At 37.8% G+C, this 27,054-nt stretch overlaps 1 protein-coding gene across 4 annotated transcripts in view; it reads right to left on the bottom strand.

Moving 5' to 3' along the window:
* The window catches only part of NCOA2 (nuclear receptor coactivator 2), a 290,146-nt gene that overhangs the window by 133,977 nt on the left and 129,115 nt on the right, over window positions 1-27,054 (bottom strand). Inside the window, exon 3 of one of the 4 annotated variants that reach the window (XM_053660858.1) lies at window positions 12,362-12,490. The exons of the other annotated variants lie outside the window; for them this stretch is intronic. The gene's annotated coding sequence lies outside the window, so the exon portion shown is untranslated. The remainder of the gene's footprint in view (window positions 1-12,361; window positions 12,491-27,054) is intronic. 4 annotated transcript variants of the gene reach the window in all.

Raw genomic sequence — 27,054 nt, 5'->3', positions numbered from 1 at the left:
CCAAAAATTTAAAAAATTCAAATTCACTGAAAAACTCTGTTTAAGCTTGGGTTTTAAAAGGATCTTGAAAAAATCATATAGAAATATAAACCTTATATTTATCCCTTATGCAATTAAGGATTGCATTAGATTTTTCTTCTGTGTTTTAGAAAATGATTACCAAAAATATTTCCTAAAACAAGTATGAGATTGTATTTGGCCACATAAAAAAAAACTGCAAGAAACCTTAAATAAACACGAAAGATAGGACAAGGCAAGAGTCAATTGGGATCTCATTGTATCTATTTGTTCCTGAGGACATCATCACTGCCTGATTGCCATGCTCGGCTCTCCCTTTGACAGCATGCACATCCAATCCACAAGCACACAAATCCCAAGAGCATCACCAAATACCAAGCCAGAGCACTTGTGAAACACACCTTGTAATTGTCCACAGCCTCTGTGTTCAAACCAGAGCTCAGCAGCTTGTCTTTATCTTCACCAGTGATGTAAATAAAAGTACCATATATTACTCTTTCAAGAAACAAACAAAAAAAACACCACCCCACAATTAGCAATAAATTTACTGCCTCAGAAATAAATCTTCTCTATTAACCCAAACCAACATTCCGCCTTAATGGAAACCTAAGCACATGCTGAGCCCCCTGCCGCTTATCTCCTCCATCATTTGTTTCTAACCATAGCTGACAAACTAGCCTCACAAATCCTTTTTTAGCTGCTGATCAGACAGATCCTCCTTTGACAATCCAGCATGGTGGAACATTCGAAAATTCTTCCTGCTTCTATTCTATTGCTTGCTCTAAAAATGAGTTTCCTTTTCATTGAGATAATAGCCTTTTCTGCAGTCACATGACTCAGAAGCTACATTAGCAGAGCTTTATGATAACAGACTGAGTGAGCCTCGGCCCCCTCCTGTTATTAAGGGGATGTGTCTCTTTCTCTCCCTCTCCTTCCCTCCTTCTCTCTCTCCCCCCTCCCTCCCTCCCTCAGTCACACACACGTGCATAATGCATACATGCAATCACATAACCAAATCTAAAATTATTCACCCTTCTTGGATTATCATAATAAATAAAAAAGTATCACCCTAAAAAGAAAACGCTAACACTTTCTAGATCTGCTGCTAAAAATAATTGTTAAAAACAAACATTCTGATGCACAGTCTCCCTCCTTTCAGGAGGGTGCTGCACACAGGCCATAAACACTCCCCCTGAGCAGTAAGGTGAAGTGGGACAGTTAGAAGGGAATGGGCACTCACTGCCTTGTTCTCTCAGGTTTCCCCCACCCCAGCCTGTGATGTAAATCTGGCGTAACAAACACTTTGGAAACCTTATGGCTACCCTCATGTTGGAAATTAGCTCCTTGTATAAAAAATATACATTAAGTACACCTTTTAAAGTAATTTATAATTTTCAACTAGAAAGAAATTCCCATGGCCAAACAATCTTAAATAACAATAATAATCAAAAGTTCCTTTCAGTCTGGTCAATTTAATCCATTTCTGATAAACAATCAATTCTCAAAACACATATGTGGAAATACCAGCACAGTGTGTGACGCAGTGGTGGCTCCATAATTTTTAAGTAATGGGATGAAGTAGGCAAAGAGCAGCAGATTACATTAATGCCTGCTTCGTTTTCAGTTATGGTTTGCTTCATATTAAAAAGTCATAAATCTACCAATCAAACAACTTTGGGAAGGAGTTTAAGCATAAGATGTGCTGAGAAGTTGAAAAAAGGAGAAAAAGATGGGGTAGGAGTTGCCCCCTCCAAAAACCACATTGAAGTGCAATATACCATCAGAAGAAGACCATACATTATGAGATGAAAGAAGTTAACAGATTAAGCTACATCTTACATTTCTTATGCATAATTATTGCCTTGGTTTTCTCATCTCAAAAATGGAAAACACGGTAGATGTTTTAATATTTTCTTTTAATTGTGGTAAAATACACATAACATAAAAGCTGCCACCTTAACCATCTTAGGGTGTACATCTTAGCACTCATAATTATATTCACAGTTTTGCAACAATTCTCCTGAACTTTTTCATCTTGCAAAACTGAAACTCTCTACCCCATAAACAACTCCCATTCCCCCTCCCCCAAGCCCTGGCAACCACCATCTACTTTCTGTTTCTATGAATGTAACTACTTCAGTACCTCATGTAAGTGTTATCACACAGTAGTGCTATTTTTGTGTGTAGATATTTTAAAGAATTATTTTAATACCTATAGATCAAGACAAATAATTTTATCTAACAAAATCATTTTATATAAACTGAATTATTCATAAGTAAAGCAAGCCAACATTATATTCTTTAATATAGAAAAAAAACAGGAATTGTTATAGGTACAACTACATACATGGGTTTATTATCATGAGTTATCTATAGGGAAAATGGCAGTTTCTCAGAATGCAAAGAATTTGACAATTCTAATTCCAAAACTCTTACATTATTTGAATTATATCAACCACTCAATATAAAAGTAGTGTTGGTAGGATGGAGTGGGTGTTTACTAATTATGTTTATGTCACTGAAAGGAACCGTGATTACTCTGGAAAACTACCCCAACAGCTAACCGAGCCTGAAATGATTACAGAGGTGTCAATGAGGATAAGTTTCCATGATGACCTGAGCAAAGAAATTCAACTAGAAAATAAAATGTTTCAGGTGTTTAAAAAAAAAAAAACAAACCAAAACAAACCTTTAAAGTACAATCAAGAATTTTTAAGAAAACTAAACTAACTGTTAAAATTGTGATGATTTTAACAGCCATCTAAATATTTTCATTATGTACTTAAAATCTAAAGTCAATAATCAGCCAGGGAATCATATGACATTAATGTAGCCTAAGAAACAAATCTCATATGAGAAAAAATATTTTAAAAGAATATGAGAAAGAAAATTTTAAAGAATAACCTGAAAACTGCAGAGGGCAGTTCTGTAAACTCTGTCTACCTAAGTTTGTCCTGTTTCTGTTCAAAACATCAAATATTTGGTTATCTAATAGATCACTGATTTCTATAGAGGTCGGGTGAGGACACTGAAACTAATAGCATGAGTGTCCCTTATGAACCAAAATAGAGTTTTTACAACTTATTTCTCAGCCAAATCACAGGGCAGCAAGAAAATGCTGTGAATTCCCTGATCAAATCAATCTCAGTCTCTTGCCAAACACATTTAAGAAAAATGCTTCCATCCAGATTCTGTGCTAATACTTCTAGATCTATTGCTGTTAGCAAGACTGTCCCTTGACCATATTTTCTGCTGGCAAACACAAACAGGTGTCTAATACCCCTCATGAGCGCAGAGGATGGCTACAGCGCACTTCATTACGAGGAACTTTCAACTTCTTTCTTCATCAGGGCAGTAGTGTTTACAAGGGAATGAAAATAATTTGTTGTAAAGTTGTTTCTAGCTTTAATGTTTTCTGATGGTGGAGGTATGTATCTCCACCCAGAATGTATCCAGTCATGTAGCAGAGAAAATAGAGACATTTAGTGAAGATACAAGATACAAGAACATTGTGCATAGAATGATGCCTCAGTTCCCTTCAAAGTAGGCACCTTGGTACCTCACACAATTCTCCCAATCGCCATCAGCTGCCCCATCTTTTTCCTACTTCCCATTGACAGTCTGAAATCTCTTCCCTTTCAAAGGTGATTTTAGTTTTAGGAAAAGCCAGAAGTTGCAGGGTCCCAAATCTGGGCTGAGGGTGGCTGAGTCACCTGGGGTGGTTTGGTGTTTCCCCAAGAACCACCGCACAAGATGTGATACAAGAGGAGGCGCATTTTTATGATGAAGCTGCCAATCACCAGTTGCCCATAGCTGTGGCCTTCTGAATCATCTGAACAGTTTCCAAGGAGGAATGTTTAAGCTTAATGCAAAATCTGATGCAAATTCATTGCTTTACTCACCCAGTCAATTTGAATGTGACAGCCACACAGTATATGTGCTCACTCAATGATGTCTACAGCACACACTGAATAGTATAGTGAAGTTGTCATTGTTCACACATGCGCATTCCAGTCCACCCTCCTTGGCTGCCAGGTTACATTGATGTCACACAAACCATTCTCATTATATTAACAGTGGCTAGATATTTTCCAGACAGATCACACACACATGTACCCCCACTTCATTTCTTAAAACAAGGATCCAGTAATGTTTTAGTTTCTATAAATTGGGGTGGAATTTACATTTAGTGCAATAAACAGATGTTAAGATTTGTGACAAATTAAAGCACCTATGTAAGCCACACTCCTACCAAGAGGCTGCACACGCTGACCAGCTGTGGGACACTGTCTTGTGCCCATTCTCAAGTTGTCACCTCTTCCTTACCCCCAAAAGCCACTACTCTTATTTTCTATTATCACAGATTAGTTTTGCTTCTTGTAGGATTTCAAACAAATGGAATCATACTATGAGTACTCTTTATGCTTCTTTCAGCATAAAGATTTTTTGAGGTTCATTGTATTACTGCATATGTCAATAATTTGTCCCTTTTTAATGTAAGGGTATTCCACTGTATGGCTGTGTCTTAGTTTTTTTTTATCCATTCTCCTGTTGATAGACATTTGGGTTGTTTCCAAATGGGGGTTTGTAGTAAAGAGAATTCTGAGATGTTTTGCAAGATCCCCACACACTGGTATATATACCCTCACAGTTTACCCCAGTGATTAGGTTGTTATTTGGTGTAATTAACTTAAGATAGGGAGATTACTGAGGTGGACCTAGCCTAATCATAATTAGTTTTCTCCAGCTGTCACTACATAAAGCCAGAAATTGGAAGCACAAGAAGGATTCAATATGCTGTTAGTGATGTGGGATGGAGAGGATACATGACAAAGAATGTGGGTGATGTCGAGGAACTGAGAGTGGTGCTCAGCTAATGCCTAGCAAGGCAGCAGGACCTCAGTCCTGCAGTTGCAAGAATTTCTGGTCTATAAGAATGGTGAGCTAACACTCAGATGTAGTTTGTGCAACCTGTTAACAACAACAAAAAAAACTAATACAGGGTTATTATTTACAGGTTGCTATAGTACACACATACATGTCTTTTTATGTGTATGTACATACCTTTTAATAGACATAGCTTTCACTGTCATAGGTAAATACCTAGGAGTAGAATTGCTGGCTGACAGATAAGTATGTTTTTATAAGAAACTGTCAAACTATTTTCCAAAGTGGCTTTACCGTCTACCCTGCCACCAGCCACACATCAGAACTCTGGGTGTCCCGCATTCTCACCAACATTTAGAGTTGTCAGTCTTCTCAATTTTAGCTGAAACTCTAAATCTGTGAGCATCCTTCTCTGTACATGGGGCATAATCCTCATTTATCTACTTTTCTGTAGAGTTTTAAAATAACACTATAGCCAATATCACCACATTAAGTCCCATTCTGTTTTCTCTGTACGTGTCTCACACGGGTGAGGTTCCTCTGCACTGGAGCGCAGACACTGGAGGGCAGGGATCGTGCCTGTTATCCCTTTAAATCCTCAGCATTATCTATTCTGGTGCTGCTTCTATAGATTATGTGGTCAGATTTATGTACTGACATTCCTTTTTCCCTAAAAATTTAATAATGTAGCAACATGAAAAATTCTTTTGAAGAAGCTGCTTTACAGGGAGGAAAGAGCATGATCTTGAAGTCACACCTTACTTTAAATCCACATATTAGATATACGATTCCTGAACAAGTTATTTAGTCTCTCTGAATCTTAGGCTCCTTGCCTGCATGGAGGAGGGAGGCCTGTTCTGCTTCTTTATTGTGAAGATTCTATAAATCGTATGGGAAGCCACTAGCCCGGCCCCTGGCATAGGACATTAATTGATGATTGCTCTTTGTTTGATATGATGTTCAACAAAGAGAAGAGGGAAACAATATCTACCTACTACAACTTTAAGGAAAGAATGGAAAAGAATATATACAATGATCAGAGTTGGTTAAGTAGATGAGGCCATATGTGATTTTCATTCTAATTTCCAAACTTTGAGTAATGTTGTTTTCATAATTATAAAATATGGCAAAATGTCAATTTCTGAAGCTGGGTAAAGGGTACATGGGGGCTTTACTATACTATTCTGAGTTTCTATAATACTAACTTCAAAAAATAAATTGAGTGCACTGTACCATAAAATGGCAAATCTTTAATCTGTAATAATTTCTTGATAAACTATGACCATGTATTTTATTTATTCGTATGAATAAAAATGAGATAAAACCTGAAGATGCCACATTTAGTAAGTTGCAGAATATGAACAAACCTTAAGTTATACCATTCATTCATAACCCACTGGCATTGAAATTATACCTAAAATCAGATTTTTAAACCTGAAAAATATCACAGAATAGTTTAATGATGTTAAAAACATTTTTAATGCAATGAGGAATGTTTCATAAACAGTAAGATGAGAAAATGAAAACTATCACTGCCCATCTGAATTGGCTGTTTTCACTATGCATGCAGGGCCACAGAATTATGTCACTTGACCTCTGACCTCCTTCCTCAAGAGATGAGCCAGGGATAGAGGAAAGTCCTCTCTGTGCATGTACTTCCTGTGGATGTCATCCTACTAATGTTAACTAAAGATTTCATTCTTTTGTATGTAGAAAATGAGCCTTAGAGAAGGCCCAACTGTGCTAAGTTAGCAGTGAGTGCTATTTTCTTGGGTTATTTCCAATAAAAAAGGCTTATGCAAACAGCAGTACATAGTCATCTATAATATCACTGCAGATTAATCCCACACAAAAGGAAGTTGGGGAAAAGGACTGTAGAGTGCAATCACTTCTAAACACAACTCTGGCAAGTTTCCACCACTTCATGACATGGAATAATACACACATAGCTTACTACAGTTCCATCTCAGCATTTGTACTTGAAGGATTTCAGAGGCTTTAACTACTGAATCAGATTCTTCCCAATTAGTGCGCATGTAAACCCCTCTACAGGAAGTCATCTTTAAAGATCCAGTTCTTTGAAGTCACTAGAGTGCCACTAGGTTCCAGCTGAAATTCTTAAGTGATCTGTACCAGAATTAATGAAAACTCTAGTGGCCTGTCAGGGTTTAAACCTTTTATACCTCAAGCTTTCCAAAAATGCCTAAGGCTCATAGAGCAGATTGTATACAAGAAATTTTATGAACTAATCCAGTCCTCTGAGATTATTCCCAAGAAGTCTCTGACAGGATCCCTGACCATGCAGAGCTGTAAAACCTTGGGGTCAAATAAAACGTGAGCATCATTTTCTGAAGTCATCCACTTCAAATTCCTGGACTTGTTCAAATACCTAACTACTGAATCATTTACACGTTAATTAAAGAGAAAACTTCCCAAACTGTTATTAAGAGGTCAAAAGGAAGCAATGGCAGAAAGTAGACCGTGCTGCTTCTTTAAGATGTTCAAGAGGATCAAGGTTCCAGGGATAAAGCAGAAGAGCTACAACCCAGCCTTTAAAGGTTATGGGCTAATGGCCACACACACACACCTGTCATCCATAATGCTGTGGATTTGCTCTTCTGACTCTGCCACCCTCTGGATCCCCTACGTAGTGACATCTCCCACATGAGGCAAAAGGAAGTAACAACCACACACACAGAAGAGCCTGGCTCACTGTTCTCATTGTACCGTAAAGGGACACTATTCAGGTAATTGATAATGAGACTCTCAAGATCTTTCTTGACAGTCTGTTTTACCTAAGATCTGACAGAAAGTTTTCATTTATTGACAAACTTGGCAATATAAATAGAATCATTGAGGTGAGACAAAAAAAAGAACTCTTCTTTGAGGAGATGTTATCTTCTGAGGCAAATAATTAATTATTCATCTATTCCAAATTTCCACTGGCCCAACAGGCACTGGTGGCGAAAGGAGCCAAGGCGCATGTGTTTTATGTTTTGTCTATGAGACTGCATCTCTCACAGCACATCACATTACGGTGGCTGAGCACCCTGAGCCAATTCTGACTGAACTTTAAGGTCACTTGTTAAATGCTTCTGAGTAAGGTGGTGATTTCTTTCACTTTTTCCTCACCTCAGCTCCTTCCTTTTCTGCTTTTTCTTTACTCTCTCCTTTCTTTCAAAACATTGTTAAGATTACTTATTCTGGTTTGGAAGATGGCAATAACAATTGTAATTATTAGGTGAAAGAGGAAAAATATCATTAGGTGGGAAAAAAAAGAAATATTTTTTAAAGCCTCAAAAGCCACAGCAAGTTTATTTTAAAGGAAAACCACTTTTGATATGTGACCTGATGTCTTTCACTTCTTTTTTGCTTTTTCTTTTTTTAGCTTTAGATTAATCCATTTCCTTCGACAAATATTTGTTCAGTACCAATGGAGTGTAAGGCACTAAGTCAGGCACTCGGAATACAAAAATGAACAGGACAAAGTCCCTCTCCTCCAAAGATCCGTAATCAAGGAGAGCAAACAGAGAAGTAGGCAAAACTTGAAAACCGTGATCAGAAATGCCATCTCCAGGTCTGGGCTGTTACAAGAGCAAAGAGGGAGAATGCTACCTTTGAAAGGGAAGGGCCAGGAGAGGCTTCCGAGGGTTGTCCTGTGGGACAAGCAGGACCAAGTGTGTGAGGAGGGGGAGAAACAGGTGCATAAACAGGCAAGCATGGGAGGAGCACACTTCTCACTAGGGTGCCAAGGAGACCCCTATGTCCCAAGCAAAAGGGTACCTAAGAAAAGGTGGTGGGAAAAGAGGATGGAGAGGTGGGTGTGAGCCGGACTAGGATGAACTTTGTCTGCAGAGCTAAGAAGGCTGAAGTTCATCCTATAGGCAGTGGGGAATCTGCAGTTTCTGAGCAGCTGAAAAACACAGTTTTTTTTAAAAGGAAGTTTACTATAATTATGGACTTAAAAAATAATACTAGTTAATGAGAGTAGTTAGGAAGTTGTAGCGATAGTTAGTATCAGTGAGAAATGATGAGACTACCTGTAAGCTAAGATACCTATCCCTTAAAAGTCTAATACAGCCTACCAATTAACACATAATGCATAAATGATAATGCCTACCAATTAATACATAATGCATTAATTACCAATTAATACATAATGCTCAAATGATTTCTAATAAAAGTACCAAGACCATTCAATGGGGTCTTTACATTTTTCTGACTCTAGGGAAATGGGATATCCACATGCAAAAGGAAATAATGTTGGACTCTTACCTTATAATTACAAAAATTAACTCAAAGTAGATAAAAGACATAGCACAAGAGCTAAACCTATAGAAAACATAGGAGGATAGCGTTATGACACTGTATTTGATAATGATTTCTTGGATATGACACCAAGCACACATGTAAGAAAAAAAATAGGTTAAGATGAACTTCATCAAAATTAAAAACTTTCGTGCATCAAAAGATATTGTCAACAGAATGAAAAGGTAACCTACAGAACAGGAGTAATATTTGCAAATCATATAGTATTTGATAAGGGACTCATATCCAGGAATACAGACTTTCTACTAGACAAAAACAAAAACAAACAACCCGATTTAAAATGAGAAAGGACTTGAATAGGACACTAGTCTCAAGAAGATATAGAAATGGCCAATAAGCACATGAAAACATACTTAACACCATTAGTCATTAGGGAAATGCAAATCAAAACCATAACGAGACACCACTTCCCATCCATTAGGATGGCTACTTCCAAAAAAACTAGAAAATCAGTATTGGCAAGGATGTGGAGAAAATGGAACCCTTGGGCACTGTTGGTGATAGGGAAAATGGCACAGATGCTGTGGGAAACTGTATGGTGATTCCTCAAAAAACCCTAAAGGGTTTTTTAAACATAGAATTCCCATGTGAATTCCACTTCAGAGTATGTACCCCCAAATAATGAAAGCAGGAACAAATACTTGTACACGTATGCTCATAACAGCTTTATTTACAATAGCCAAAAACCACCCAGGTCCATTGACAATGAATGGGTAAACAAAATATGACACACCAAACACTAAACATTAAAATATTACTCAGCTATAAAAAGGAAGAAAATTTTGACACATGCCCCAAGATGGATAGATAAGTAAGTCACAAAAAGATGAGACCCTCTTAGGTGAGCTTTCTAGAGCAGTCAAATTCATAAGAGTCATATGAATCAGAATCATAATCATAAGAGTCATGAGTCAGTAAAATGGTGCCCATCTTCCTGCAGACTGTGAATACCAGAGACAGAAGGAGCAAAATCCCTTCACATTCTGTAGAAAGCTGCACAATTCAGCTCTTAAAACCAAGTTCAGTGAAGAATCTGGGAACTGACAATTATGAGAAATAATTTGTTTGACTTGGACCTGAGAAGAAACTAAAAGTTTTTCAGCTTTCCCATCCCACCCTTAGTCAAGACCCTGCCAGCTGACGCTCACTGCTCTGGCCAGACACGGAAGCCAGGGGACCCACTCACTCTCGGCTAGTGATCCTCAAACTCCACTGCATGTTAGATCACTGAGCAGCAGTAACATTGAAAAGTTACACACCACTGGCAAAAAAGAAAAACAAAGTCGAATGGTGGTTGCCAAGGAAAGGGGAGGAGGAATGGGAAATTGGTGTTTAATGGGTACAGACTTTCATCAATTGGGCAAGACAAAAAAGTTCTGGAGATGGACACTGGTGATGGATATTGGATCTGGAGATGGATATAGTTGCACAACAAAGTGAATTATATTTAATGCCACAGAATTAAAGTAATAATTCTGTTATGTACATTTTGCCACACTTTTTAAAAAGTTTAGCATATCTGTAATTTAGTTTGTCAGCTGACAAAACAAGGAAGATTTACTTTAATTCTTAAGAGGAAATAAAATAAAACAGAAATGGTTAGACCAATAATTATGTTTGGCATCTAAGAAGGGGTTCCCAAGGACAACATTCACATGCCCTTTCCTGTAGGAATGAGATGCCCGGTCTATTCTATAATGATTACATCCCCCAAGTCTGGTACAGCCACCTGCTGTGTGCCTGAGGTTCTAAATGATCCACTTTAATTATCTGTAATCCAACAAACAGAATTACTCCGAAATTTAGAAGTATTTTCTGCCAAACTTACAAAACTAAAGATAAAATCAGATGTCAACTAAACAAGACAAGCTCAAAAAGGGAAGAGAACAATTTACTTATTTCAGAAGTGAGAGAACTTAGAATGATTTAGATATCTAACATCTTCCTTAAAATCAAACAGTGAAAAATACCCAAAGGTCACTCTATACAATCCAAGCTAATCGATGATTTGTAATTTATTTCTACGTCACTGTGGAATAAAGTAATTGATATTTACTAATCTGAAGACAATAATACTGAGTACAAAATGAGGCTTTGAGTCTCTCCAGGCCAAACCCTTATCATGGAATCCATGAAGTCTGGCAAATACACATGCTGTGGTTCCCCCTTCTCCCTTGCACAGCAGACATTGCTCATTAATCACTTCTGAGCCTGTGTGTGGCCTCTCAATTCTTCTCAACACAGCATTCCAGGCAATCACTATAATCAACCAGAGCTGGCACCAGAGATGCAGTCAGCCTCCCATCCCAGCACCAGGGTGAAGTGGGAGAGAGATCTGGGGTGGCCATGAATCACACAGAAGGTCCAGTAGAAACTGCTAATGGAAAGAGGATATCAGCACAGTACCACAGCTCTGCACAGTAGCTCATGTGAATGGAAATGGAATTTGTTGATTTGAGCAGTGACCTCTCTTTTCCTAAGCCCGTTTTAGACATTATAAAGATCCAGCCAAGCCCCCAATGATATCATTAACTCTGTGGTTTTCTGAAGATAGAATTTTTACCCTTGATGAAGAATCAAGGGGTACAATTAGGGATATGTTCTTGGAGTTTTGTTAGAAGAATGATCTGCTAGTAAAGAAAGCCTTGTGCACTGGGAGGGGAAGGTTTCCAGATTGGCCAGCTACTCACCACCTGTTCCTCCAATTTTGCAGCTTCCTCCTGGGTTCTACTCCAACTACATTCCCAACCATTCCTAGAAACCAGCTGGCAGAATATGGGGACGGAGAAATGGAGGCCAATTTCCAAGTGATTCTTTCAAAGATAAGATCTAAACCAGCCTGCCATTGCTACTGAGTGGGTCTTGACCAGCACGGGAGACAAAGGGCCACATTTTCACTGCTGTATGTTATCCAGACAGGTCAAACCACGAAGAGATGATTTTACTGTTTTCAGTGTTTTATTATATTTTACCCTTAAACATGGCCAATATCATTATAACGGAGCCCCATTCTTTATAAGCAAGGCATCCCACTCAGATTACATCAAGTTAAAACTACTTAATAGACTGAAGAGAGAGAAAAAAAGCAATGAAGACACATTTTTAATCAAATACATTTAGTGCTTACCCCATACCAGGTACTAGTCCAAGCTTTGTACTGATTATCATCCGTATTTCCTCACAATAATCCCACTGGGTTGGTATTATTATTTTCCCTGGTTTATAAGAAACTGAGGCACACGGAGGTCAAGTAAAGCTAGGAAGTAAAAAGACAAGAATCTGAATTCATGCGGCCTGGTTCCAGTCTGTGTTCTTCACCACTGCGCTATCCCAAAAAGAAGGCAGGCACTCCTGCCTATGACCACACGCGCGCAGGCATGAAGCCAGCAAGGTGCTCTGCACGTGGTATTTCACGAGTTCCTCCAAACATATATGACACTGGTTTAATTCTACCTTTTCAGGAATGAAAAAACTGAGGCTTGGTCAGAATAAGTAACTTACTAAAGGTTACACCACAGAAAGATTGCAAAGCATCGGTTATTTACTGAGTGCAAACTATGTGCCAGCCACTCTGACAATGTCTCTTTGATCCTCTCAATAATCGTATAACATCAGTACTAATTTATCCCCATTTACAACTAAGGAAAATGAGGCTTAGAGAAAGTTTTGGTAGTTTAAAGTCAAATTAGAACAAAAATCCAAACTCACACCAGCTGAGTCCCAAATCTATACATTTCCCCTTCTGATGCTGCTATAAATTAAACTTCATACATTAGCTACAATATGCAAGGAATTACTAGGGGTATAAAGAGGATTCTGCTCCACTAAATTAGTTCATAGTATAAAGAGGGAGAAAGGCCTGCTGTGTGAATCACTATAATTTCCATATATTTATTCACCAACTATTCACTGTGACAGCCAAAACCACTCCCTTCCCTTTCAAATACGCAGTCACTGGCCGTTCGGGGATCCACAGATAAACCATATTCTCTCACCATTTCCTTCAAGCCTTGTACACTTTTTTGTAACTTTGTCCCTTGGCTTCAATGACACTCCATGATCACACTTTTCTTCCTACCTCTCTGCCCAGTGTTGGGTCCACATCTCCAAGCCATCAAGCCAAAAAAACAAAATCAAAACAAATAAAAAACCCCAACAACAGTACACCATGAGCATTACTTGAACGGCATCCTTGCTTTGGACATCCTTCCTTTTTCTTCTCTCTGTAAGACCACTGCTATAGATCTGATCTTCCTGATCACATTTGTTTAAATGGACCCAATACACACTCTAGCCTGACACTACCACCCAGCTCCAGTGCTCAGCTTTCACCCTCTCACAGACATCTCCCCCTAGATGTGTCCAAAACTGAACTCCTCACCTTTCTGAAGAAACTCCTCTAGATTTGCTGCTTCTCATTTTCTGTCACCCAGTAAATTTTCTTTAATTATTCTTTCTCTCTCAGTCTTCAAACCCAACCAATATGCAAGATATCTAGATTCTAACTTTGCAGTTTCTCTTGATCACATCACCCTCTTTCCCATCCCTCTGTAATTACCAGGATTTCCTCATCCCTTTAGTAGCCTCCCCCAGGAACTTCTCCCATGTCAGTTTTCTCCCTTATTCATCTTATCCTATGATCAGAATCAAAATCTATCTAGTGTCACAGTTCTTCATGTTCAACATGAGGAAGTTACCATAGAACACTGATTTGAGGATGAAGTGAGATAATTATAATGACCATCTATCAGTGCTTCACACATAATAGGGACTCAATAAATGTCAGTTCTCTAGTCCTACTCTCTAAACTCTAAGAGAGATTGGCCTGTCCAATCTGCCTAGTTTTCCAGGTTTGCCCACCAAGTATTTCCATACCTCTATGGACTCAATTCTGGCCAAACTGGAGTCCAGTGTCTTCAACTTGGTGTAGCACTTTCATGCTGGCACATCACTGCCCAAGCAGTCCACTCCTTTCACTTAGCATGACCCCCTGCTTCCCACCATTCTCTGCCTATTGAAATCTTTCTGGTTCTCCAAGGTGTATCATCTCAGTAGCCACCCCCTCATAAAGTCTTCTCCTAACTCTTTCTATGAGAGACCTTTACCCTCTCAATCCCCAGAAATCATAAAACTAATCTGATAGCACCTTTTGGTCAACTTATAAACATTAATCACTTGATATGTGTCAAACTATGTATCAGAAGTAAGGACACAAATAAAAAACTACTGTATTCTTCCTATATCACAGACAGTAAGACTATGTACTTATTTCACATTAAGTTAATTATAAACTTGAATTTGGTCTGGCACCAGCATTATGATTATAAGCTCTTTCATATCAAAGCTTGTGCATAACTCATCTTTGTATTTTCTATATTACTTATTATAATACCTTAGTAAATAATATAAAGTTAAACTGGTAAATTTGATGGCAACCAGAATAATTTTGTTATGCCAAGGACATTTTATTCAAGAGACTTTTAAGTGGTCCCATAGCAAAAAGCTGAAATTACTATTATTTGTAAAATTTCAATTGAAGAAATAAGTTTTATATAAAAATTAGATGCATAAAATTGCTCTTTGATTTACATATAAAACTAGGTTTCAAATTTAGAGTTTCAGACACTGATGCCCAAATTTCAGTCTAAAGATGTCAAAGCAATGAATACATAAGAATAAGACCCTTAACAAAACCCTCAATCCTTATACTAACTTTTGTTACAAATGCCTGTGCTTAGTTATTGAGGGTTGAGATCCTCAATAGTATAAGGATTGAGGGTTGAGATCAATAACTAAGATCAATCTTTATAACTAAGGGTTGAGAACCTTAGTTATTGAGATCATCTACTTCTGAATAAACAAATTCACTGTACTAGGTTCCCCATTCAGGTGATAAATATGAGACTTATTAGTCAGAGGGTAAGCCAAAAAAACAACACAAATGGACAGAAGGCAACTACTCTAACTCACTCCTTCATATCCAACACCTATACCAAGAAACAGTTATAACCACAGCCTTCCTTAACAAAGTTATGGAAACAAAATCAAATAAAGGTCAATTTTCCAGTAGCTTAGATATTGTCAATATACAACTAAACACACAGAGGATAGGAATAATCTTAACAGTTCAAAAGTACTATTTCTTGGCCCTAATACTTTCAAAGAGTTTGACTTCTGTATCAACAAGGTAGAGTTTAATTGGAATTCAAGGCCTACCTGTGTTTGGTACTGAACTAGGCACCATGCCTATTTATTTACCTTGAACAGAATAATGAAGACAAATCAATAGTTCAAATACTCAACTTACAGTATTAGGTATCACATGCACAATTATATGGTCAATTAAAAAATGACGAAATAGCATACTAACATTCACCTCCTACTTTTAAGATAGTAAAGACTCAATTTGTTTTTCTTAAAAACATAACCAGTATCACTTACTTTGATGGCAAATACATTCCTTTCAGAAAAACAGACCTTTAAATGAAGTCCCTAGCTAACAAATATAATCAAACAACTAAAAATATTTACAAAGAGCTTACCAAAAAAAGAGAAATATCACTGTAATAACTGAAACATGAACTTGTGAATGAGTAAAGCAAACATCTTCCGAGAAGCCACACTACCTGGATCCTTGTTAACAGGTCACAAAAAAGATAAGATGTTACAGTACATAGAACGCAAACCTCTGGAGCTCACGTACATGACGATGTGCTTTAATAGAAAAAATGAAGAAGTGACAAAATCCTGAGGGGAAAGATTAGGGTATGGCAAATAGTGCCATAAAACTTCAGTCTTAGTTCAGTAAAACACGTAAAATGAAATTTAAAGAGCTTCAGTACATATAGCAAATATTAGGGTATAATTATAGTAAAAGATATTAGCAAGCACCTCACACTTTAGTATCTTCTAAATAGCAAAGCTTCAGATGACACTAATTTTAAGAAGAGCTAATATTTATTGAGTGCTCAGTAACTGCTAAGCCTAGTGTTAAATACTTTATACAAATGATCCTGTTTAATAACAACCATAGGAAGCAGGTACTTCTACTATCCCTACTATACAGAAAATGATAAAGCCAGGATTCATACTTAGAATCTGACTTTATTCTTTAATGATTACATTACTGTATACAGTATTAATATATGGTTCTTTAACATGGCAATAGACACTATATTAACTTCCATGTAAATTTAATAACCAAGCAAACATACTCTGTATAGTTGTTCAGGAGTAAGCACATGGGTAGCTTAAGTCTATACATGTCAAAGTACTTTTCCATAGAGGAGAGTGGAGCCGCAATATAGCGGTGATTGATTGCTGATGTAAACCAGGGTGACTCTGCTGTAGTTCTGCAATCATAGCCAAGGACACGGGTGTGGCAGGGACTGGTGAGAGGGTGCAGAGGTACCATGACCACCCTGCCAGGCAAACTCAGTCTCCCGATGTGCTAAATATGCAACTTTAAAAAAGGCATTGTGTATCATTTTACTTATTTATTTGATTACTTATTTATTTAAATTTACTTTTAGAGACAGGGGAAGGCAGGGAGAAGGAGAGAGAGAAGGAGAGAAACACTGATGATACACGATGGGTTGCCTCTCACATGCCCCCAACTGGGGACCTGGCCCGCAACCCGAGCATGTGCCTTGACTGGAAATCACACCTAGGACCTTTCGGTTTTACAGGCCAGCACTTAATCCACTGAGCTATACACCAGCCAGCATGATTTTATTTGTTTTTTAATAGAACTTATTGGGGTGACTCTGGTTAATAAAAGTATATAGATTTCAGGGGTGCGATTCTACAACGCATCATCTGCGTATTGTGTCTTCACTACCCCACATCAAGTTTCCTTCCCTCTCTGTCTATTTTCCTTTGACCCACTCCTACCTCCTCCCACCCCATTTCTTTCCCTCTGGTAATCACCACACTGTTGTTTGTGTGGTTTTCTTTTTCTTTTTCATTTTTTCAATTTTTTGCCTAATCCCTTCACCCTTTTCACCCAGCCAGCCCCCGCTACCACTTCCTCTCTGACAGTTGTCAGTCTGTTCTCTATGAGTCTGCTTCTATTTTGTTTATTTTCTCACTACATATAAGTGAAATCATGTGGTATTTGTCTTTCTCTGACTTGCTTAATTTGCTTCTGTTTAGTTATTTCTGTAAAACAAGAGATATATTTTTCATTTTCACCAATAACTTTACCAATGAAACAGTAGCATACTCTTTTCATTACTATGACCTGGTAGTACAGTCTGATAACAGGTAATGTGATTCCTTCAACTTTGTTCTTTCTCAAGATAGCTATGGCTCTTCGGGGTCTCTTGTGCTTCATATAAAGTTTTGGAACATTTTTTCTAGTTCTCTGAAATATGCCACTGGTATCTTATAGAAACTGTGTTGGATCTATAGCCTGCTTTGGGACATTTTAATGATATTAATTCTCCCTAGCCATGAATATGCCATATCATTTCACTTATAATTGTTTACGGGGGAGGACCTACCCAAAGAGCTGGAGTTTATTTGTAAAAAATTGTGTATTTTATTCTTACATGATTAAACTTCAGTCACCTTCAAAATACTCTACTTGATACAATACCTCTAACTGAGACATTTTTTACTCAAAACAGTTTTTGAACTTGATGATTTTGGTGTTTTTGAACTTAACGATTCTCCTGTCTTTGTTTCACTTCTTCCACAGCAGCAAAATATTTCCCTTTGAGGACTTTTTTCATCTGGGGAAACAAACATAAACTTGCTCAGGGGAGATTGGGTAAAAAGGGAGGGTGGAGTGCAGGGGTCATGCCAATTTTGGTCAAAACTGCTTAACAGCATGGTGTGGGCAGGTGCACCAGTAAATCACCTATGTGAAATGGGCAAATGAGCTGAAATAATCTTCAAAACTATTTCACTGAAGCCAAACACAGCCTCTCACAAAAAAGCCAGCTGGTACACCAACAGAGATGATTTGTGTACTCCAAGGGCCCGCCTTCCAGAAGATAATTCCAGTTTTTTGGGGGGCAACCCCCTCATATATGAGTTTGGGCAGGGAAGCAAAGCAGAGATAGCACTAGTGGACACCAGTGCTATCTGGCTAAAAAACAGTTGGTGGAAAAATGTGGGGAAAGGGAAAAAGGCCTGATATGGGTGCCGTAATTTGGTCTTTATCTTTAAGGAAGTGAGGTAGCGAGCAAGCAGTATGCTTCTTCTCATGTTTGGGTATGATCGTTTTTAGACAAAAGAAATGAGCCATGTGTAGCCTCTTATTTTTATAGTACTATTTAAGGTATGTCTATAGTTTCTACCAGTAGATTTAGCATTTTTATTGTTTTAAAAAACTCAAGTGTTACTTAGATTCTTATATTTTAATTAAGTCTGTCAACTACACACAAGTCTACCAAGAATTAGCTAAAGTTCCCAAGATTTAATGATTTATTAAAATAATACAAAAATATATATACATGTCTACACAGAAGTTAAACAACTTCTCCAACTGAATCAAAATATATTTTTGTTTATATTTTAAATGGAATGAAGCATAGTAAACGTTCCTTTATCTCAAAATAAATGTTCCTAAAATATACACAAAATGTTTTTTCACATACCAAATACTCTCTTTCTATTAAATCACATAATATCGGGGAAATATGCATCCATGTAAAAAGTAATGACACTGATGGACAGAGCTAAAAACTTGGAGATCTGAGCACATACCTAAAAAGTGTACTTTCCACTGGGGGTGTGTCAGCTATCAGCTGAGCCCTATTGCTTTAGGTCTGTCACTTCTCAAAATCAAAGGCAATGACAACTGGTCAGAGCAGGAAAACTACAGGTGCCTCGATATCGGACCTCTCTCCATCCTGGACAAGTTATCCCATGCAGCAGACCAACTCCCCTTCTTCCCTCACAGAGCCCATTACTTATGATCAGCATTGCATAATCAGGATGTAGAAATTATACTTTAAAATTCATTATAAGAAAACTAAGAGAAAATTAAAAATTCTCTTGATGTATAATATATATAAGAAGATAATTCTTTACCTATCAAAAAATTTTAAGTGCTAACATAGTTGGAACACCCACCAAGGGTCTTCTTAGGTTCAACGAAACATTCGGATTTACAAAAACTACCTTCGATAACAACCAGCGCCAGCCTCCTGATTAGGATCCAGGCAGAAACACAGTGTGCCAGCAGGGAACCAAGGATGGGCACACTGTTGGGGAAGCACTTTTCCTGAGCATTTGTCCTGCTTCAGGCCACAACGGGCTGGTGGTTGCCTCTGTAGAAGTCTCCCGTTCCATGAAAGTCAGTATTGCAAAGCCTCCAAGATCCCTCTAAAGAAATGCTCATTCATATTTCATTTACCCTCCTATTCCAGATGCAGTTTACCTACCAGGGGTCATTTTTACCATCTGTGATGTTTCCTAGAATCATTTAAATATGTTATTGATTATGCTCGTACAGTTGTCCCATTTTCTCCCCCTTTATTCCCCTCTGCCCTGTACACTCCCTCCGCCCTGCACTTCATGGGGTTGTACATATAACTTCTTTGGCCTCTCCATTTCCTATCCTATTCTTTCTTTTATTTTATTGATTATGCCATTACACTTGTCCCATTTACCCCCTTCATTCCCCTCTACCCTGCACCCCCCATCCTCCACATTCCCCCCCTTTAGTTCATGTCCATGTGCCATAAGTTCCTTAGCTTCTACATTTCCCACACTATTCTTGCCCTCCCCCTGTCTATTTTCTCCCTACTGTCTACGCTATTTATTCTCTGTACCTTCTCCCCTCTTCTCCTCCTCCCACTCCCCTGTTGCTAACCCTCCCTGTGATCATTTCTATGGTTCTGCTCCTGACCTAGCTGTCCTCTTAGTTTGCTTTTATTTTAGGTGTGGTTGTTAATAATTGTGAGTTTGCTGTCCTTTCACTGTTCATCTTTTTTATCTTCTTTTTCTTAGGTAAGTCCCTTTAACATTTCATATAATAAGGGCTTGGCAATGATGAACTCTTTGAACTCTTGAACTTGACCTTATCTGAGAAGCACTTTATCTGCCCTTCCATTCTAAATGAAAGCTTTGCTGGGTAGATCAATCTTGGATGTAGATCCTTGCATTTCATGACTTGGAATACTTCTTTCCAGCCCCTTCTTGCATGTAAGGTCTCCTTTGAGAAATCAACTGACAGTCTGATGGGGACTCCTTTGTAGGTGACTGTCCCCTTATCTCTTGCTGCTTCTAGGATTCTCTCCTTCATTTTAATCTTGGCTAATGTAATGATGATGTGCCTTGGTATGTTCCTCCTTGGGTCCAACTTCTTTGGGACTCTGAGCTTCCTGGACTTCCTAGAAGTCTATTTCCTTTGCCAGATTGGGGAAGTTCTCCTTTATTATTTGTTCAAACAAGTTTTCCACTTGTTGCTCTTCCTCTTCCCCTTCTGATACCCCTATAATTTGGATGTTGGAGTGTTTAAAGATGTCCTGGAGGTTCCTAAGCCTCTCCACATTTTTTGAATTCTTGTTTCTTCATTCTCTTCTGGTTGGATGTTTCTTTTTTCCTTCTGGTCCACTCCATTGATGTGACTCCCAGTTTTCCTTCCATCACTATTGATTCCCTGTGCATGTTCCTTCATTTCACTTAGTATAGCCTTCATTTTTTCATCTAATTTGCGGCCAAAATCAAACAGTTCTGTGAGCATCCTGATTACCAATGTTTTGAATTCTGCATCTGACTGGTTGGCTACCTCTTCAATGTTTGATTCTATTTTTTGAGTTTTGATCTGTTCTTTCAATAAAACCATATTTTTTTGTCTCAGGTCACCTATTATGTTGTAAGGGGCAGAGCCTTAGGCATTTGCTAAGGTGGGGCAACCCACATTGCTATATTGTAGGGCTGTATGTGGGAGAGGGGTCAGAGAAGGAACCATGCCACTTGCTCCACTCTGCCGGTTTTCAGTCACTTCACCCACTGCCCACAAGCAAATTGGGCCCTTCTAGTGCTGATTCCCATGCGGGTGAGTTTGTGTACATTCTAGGACCCTGTGGGTTTCCCCAGGAACTTTCCTGCAAGACTCGGAGTTTCTCCTGCCACCACAAGCCCCAGAGGTTTTTACCACCAGAGGTTTTGAGGCTTTATTTCCCAGTGCTGGAACCCTGGGTTGTACAGCCTGTCTCACTCCCCAGTTGTTCTTCCTGTTTATCTGCACACAAATGTGTGACTGCCTGGTCCACAAGCTGCAGCCTCACCTGGTCCTCCAGCTGTCACTTTGCCGAGTATCCTCTTCACCCTGGCTGCCCATTTCTGCCCCTCATACCTGTCTGAGTGAACGTTTCTTCTTTAACTGCTTGGTTGCCGGACTTCCATTCAGTTCGATTTTCTGGCAGCTCTGGTTATTTTTTGTTTTTAAATTTGTTGTTGTCTTTATGTTGGCTGTGTGAGGAGGCAAAGTGTATCTACCTATGCCAGAAGTACCAAGAATCATAGGTGATATATAGTCTTACTGGATTACCAAAGAAACAGTTACAGAGTTAACCAAAGGTTAAAAATGCCAACCCACATAGAATATAGACAGTGATCAGTGGATTTATTGGGGTGATCTTTGCATGAGGTATATAAAAGCCTAATCATTATGTTGTATACCTGAAACTAACAAAATATTGCATATCAACTGTAATTTTTAAATGCCAACTGGAAGTAAATGATACTTATCAATAACTATAAAATCAGTATGAAAACATCCCTAATAGAAAAACAAGCAAAGTATATTAACAGGCAATTCAGAAGAACCAAAATGGCCACTGGGTAAACTCAATAGTTATCAGAGAATGCATATTAAAATTAAAATTAAATACTATTTCACGCCATTAAAATTGTCAATATTTTAAGTCTTATGTGATTTAAGAATCATATATCCCACAACCTAGCAATTACCATACGCACTCAAAGTATCATGCACAAAAACATTTGCTCCTGGAATGCTTATACTTGTAAAAAACTATAAATAACCTAAAAGTTATCAAAAGTTTAATGGACAAAGTGTAGTATGTTCATATAATGGAATACTGCACATCTGACTGACTGCAAATACATGGATATTACCTCAAAAAAATGCTACAAGAAAAAGGCCAAGTTACAGAACAGTATGAATAATATGATACTATTTAATTAAGCTTTAAAACACAGAAAATGATACCAAATATTATAAACAATTAAATACGCACAAAGGAAAAGTAAAACTAAGAAGCACAGGTACAATAAACAAATTCAGAATAGCAGTTACCTCTGGGGGGGAGGGGAAGATAATGGCATAAATAATCAAAACAAAGGGGGTTGAAAAACTATTACAGTTTTTATTTGTTAAAGAGGAACAAACATTTAAAATCCAGATTAGGAGAATGCCACACTTTGGTAGTCCTTGATAGAACACACTACAGGATGCTGGTTTTCAGATAACTTTACAACTGCTATTCTATTCATAATTCTGTTTTCTTATATAGAACTTCTCTTTTCTAAAACAATTAGTAACCAGGTTCTGACAGGTCTGGCTGTTAAATAAAGCCAGCACCCCTCAGTCCAGTGGACATTCCAGGCTGGACCCCCTGTCCTAGACCAAGTCTTTGCCTCTCACTGTTCTTTTCACCTCTAGTCTATTTCTCTCCATTTCCCCCCCAAAACACCCTGTGTACCAAGAGCACATTGATCAATATCAAATGTCACTTTGGTAATATCACTCATCAGATCCTGGAATTTAAATCTTTAACGGCAGCTATTGCCTAGAGAATGAAAGACAAACACTTTAACCTAGCATTTAAAGTCCTCCAAGCCTGGCTCAAAGCTGTATGTCTGGTGGTATCTTCTACTCCTGCACGAGAAGGATCTCTCTGGCCAATGCTCTCTCTGTTCAAAGCCCTGCACGGGCTCTGCTCCTTCTTCTTCCTCTTTGTTTAAGCTCTGTCTCCTGCCCAGAGTAGCACCTCTCCAACACCACCTCTCTCCAGGTATCCAAATCTTAGCTGTCTTCCAAGCCTTTGTCACAGGCCTTATGTCCCCCATAAATCCCTCCCTAAGCAATTTACTCTATTTTGGACTCATTAGTTTGTTCGTTAGTTCATTCATACATTTATTCATTCAAAGACTTAATTAGATGTAGGCATGTGCCAGAAGACATAGTTTTAGGTGCACACATAGAGTGCCTATGTATATTGGTACATGAATTTAAAATATTTTTTATCTTTCTGTTAATATATATGTGAACTCAGTTACTCTATAAACTAAGACAAGGAGCTCATTTTAACCCACAGAACAACTACCAGTACTTTGTAGTGGTCAGGGTTCAATTAATATTTTCTGATTAAATGAATTTTGAAATGATATGGTTATAGGATCTATTTATTTTAATTTTTATTGATTGATTTTAAGAAAGAGAGAGGGAGGGGGAGAAAGAGGGGAAAGAGAGACAGATCAATTTGTTGTCCCATTTATTTATGCACTCATTACTTTATTCTTGTATGTGCCGTGACCAGGGATTGAACCCCCAACCCTGGCATATTGGGACAATGCTCTAACCAACTGAGCTACCAGGCCAGGGTAGATGATATCATTTTTTGACCAAAAATAATTACTGTTCATCCCTGGAGCTTTGAATAATTACATTTTCTTGTGATGCACACATTTGTAATAACAAGAACAATGGACTTGGAGTCAGAAGGTCTGTACTTGAACTTGGGCTCCACTACTTACCACCTCTGGCCATATAATTCTTTCTCTCAATAATTTTCATAAAATAAAAATACTCACACATATCTGAGGAGACTATCCTAACTGTTAGGAGAAACAAGTAGATTAGGAAAAGACTTATGTTATTATGCTAGAAAAATGTCACTGCTCATTCATTAGTCCAGCTGATAATTGCTAGGCTATTCTTATTGATGCCAATATCCTCACTTCCTAAAAGAGTTTATAAAGGTCCATTCCCTCTCTGCTGGGTGATAGAAAAGATGTCTTTGACCAATTTATGAAAGAAAGGAGAACCCAAAAAATAACCAATTATAATAGTTAAGTAATAAGCTCTTAAAGCCATAAAATTATTCTTTGTAAGAAATGTCTTAGTCATTCTATTTACCACATAAAACACAAACAGTTCATTTTATATATATATATACACACACACACATATACACACACATATACACATATATATCTGCTAAGTACCACTGAAAATGATATTCGGAATAGAGAGATTATAAACTTACTCATTAAAATATTAAGTTTTTATTTCCTTTTCTATATAAATCATTCTATATTTTACTTCCTGTTTGAAGTAGAACCTATGGGAATTCATTAATGACTGACTACCTGGCATACCTGGTTTTAGAAGAATTATTAACCTCTTTTATAAATCCCTGATGTTCCTGCTAGGTAGAGTTGCCCATATGAGAAGCTGCTCCTGAAATCACTTTCTACAATTTGGAGTCTGTCCTGTGATCTTCCGGAGTCCATTCTGTAAACCACTCTTTGTTCTCTGTCTTCAATGTCTTAATAGACAAGAGCTATCCCTCCCACTGGGCGGTGCCAGAGATTTCTCACTGCCACTCTATTTCAATCACCTGGGAAGCACACTGAGACCCACCCTAAAAGCCAATTTCCAGTAGACCAATTTGCCTACAATGTACCCTCTAAATTTAATGATACTCTGTCTGGCCATTGTTACATGATGTTGCAACAAACAGAAGTTTGCACATTTACCATATAGTTTGTAGGTAAAATCTTATATTAGGCACAATTTAACTATTTATTCCTCTATCTTTTCTTTCCAGGTCCCATTTTGTATAGCACAGTGAAAAATCTAGGTAACTACTATGCAATACTAACTATTATGGGCTCTGATGCCAAGTCTGTTCAAAGCCGGCTGCACTGGTCACTAGATGTGTTACCTTAGAAACTTATTTCGCCTCTTCACACCTCAGCTCCCACCACCAGCACCTCAAAGGGCTGTAATATTAAATAAGTTAGGGTATGTAAAACAGAATAGCACCTGATATGAATTCTGTACTTTTAATGGGAAGTAACACCAGTTACTAGAGGGCAAACTATGTAGCTTCACTGCTTAAACGATGAGACTAAGCAAATACCTTTCTGGTGAGAAGACCCTTTTAAGCTTATAAAAGTATAAATAAAACATTATCAGCTAGTTCCTCAGCTTCTCTGTTTTTTTTAAATAATTGTATTCTCTTTTATCACTTTGATAAGGAAAATGTTCATTAGAAACAAATGTATGATATTGGGAAAAGTAAAAAAAGAAGGGAAACATGTATTTCCACTATCTAAATATTTAACATTGTGATGTATTTATTTACAGGACTAGTTGCACGAAATACTTTTTTAAAAAAATCACTGGTATAAAATTGAATCTCATCGTTTCTACCTAAGAGCATCACGGAAGTATTTTTCCTCAGGCTTTGAATATATCATTTTTAACAGCACCATAAAATTCCAAGTGGAATCCATATATTTCAAAACAAACATGGACACAACTTTTTGTAACAACTGCAATCATGTCACTGATTGCAGTGTCATTAACAGTTAAGTGTCACTAACACTTAGGCACACTTTGCCATAAAAGGGTGGTAATCGGCATCTACATTCATGCATGTGCTGGTTGTTTTCTATAGTACGAATATTGGCATCATTCTAGTATTTGGTATAGCCAAAACATCAACTGTAGCATCAAACTAATACATGCAAGAAGAGAAAAATATTAAACAAAGTTGTAGCTTCAACTTAAATGCTAACTTTATAAAAATTATTTCCAATTTTTCACTAGAAACCAAGACAAAACAAGGAATAACTTTACTCAATACACAGCATATACATATTAACTGATTTAAAGCAAGTCAATCTAAATTTATCCACAATAGCCCTGGCTGGTGTGGCTCTGTGGATTGAGCACCGGTCAGCAAACCAAAGGGTGGCCAGTTCTATTCCCAGGCAGGGCACATGCCTGGGTTGTGGGCCCGGTTCCCAGTAGGGGCATGTGAGAGGCAACTACACACTGATGTTTCCCTCTCTTTCTCCCTCCCTTCCCCTCTTTCTAAAAATGAATAAATAAAATCTTTTAAAAAGTTTATCCACAATAAAAATTCATAGGTGTGTCTATGTTGAAACTTTAATATTCAATCTAATAGCTTAAGAGCACCTTGGTTATAAGAGAGGTTTTAAAAATACATATACATATATTCACTAAAACCCTAATTACTAACTTTGCCAGACTCAACATATAGCACTTTACTTTGTGTGATTTACATATATCATGGAATGATTACCACAATGAGATTTGTTAACATCCATTATCTCATATAGCTAAAATGAAAAGAACAAAATTTCTCCTTGTGATGAGAACTCTAAGGATCTACGTGCTCTCTTAAAAACTTTCCTACATATCATGACATAGTCATGCTACACATTATCTCCCTAGTACTTTTTTTGCACACTACATCCCCATGCCTTATTTATTTTATAACTGGAAGTTTGTACCTCTTGACCTTGTTCACCTATCACATCTACCCAGCCCAAACCTCCTCCCCTCTGGCAATTACCAATCTGTTCTACATATATATATACCACTTCCAATGACTACCAGAAACCAGTGAAAATTTCATGTACAGAAACCAGTGTAAATGTTTCATTTACTGAAACAATTAGGGAAGTCCCATGGTTTGATAATAAGAGCCACTGAACCGGGAAGTTGAGAACCTGGATTCATGATCCAGCAAATCCTTTAAGTAACTATGCAACAGCCAGAAAATTGTTTACTAACTATAG

The sequence above is a fragment of the Artibeus jamaicensis genome, unplaced genomic scaffold (genome assembly GCF_021234435.1).
Source record: "Artibeus jamaicensis isolate MK-2021 breed Jamaican fruit bat unplaced genomic scaffold, CSHL_Jam_final scaffold_916, whole genome shotgun sequence".
In the NCBI taxonomy this organism is placed as follows: domain Eukaryota; kingdom Metazoa; phylum Chordata; class Mammalia; order Chiroptera; family Phyllostomidae; genus Artibeus; species Artibeus jamaicensis.
This window is presented reverse-complemented; position numbering and strand designations above follow the sequence as displayed.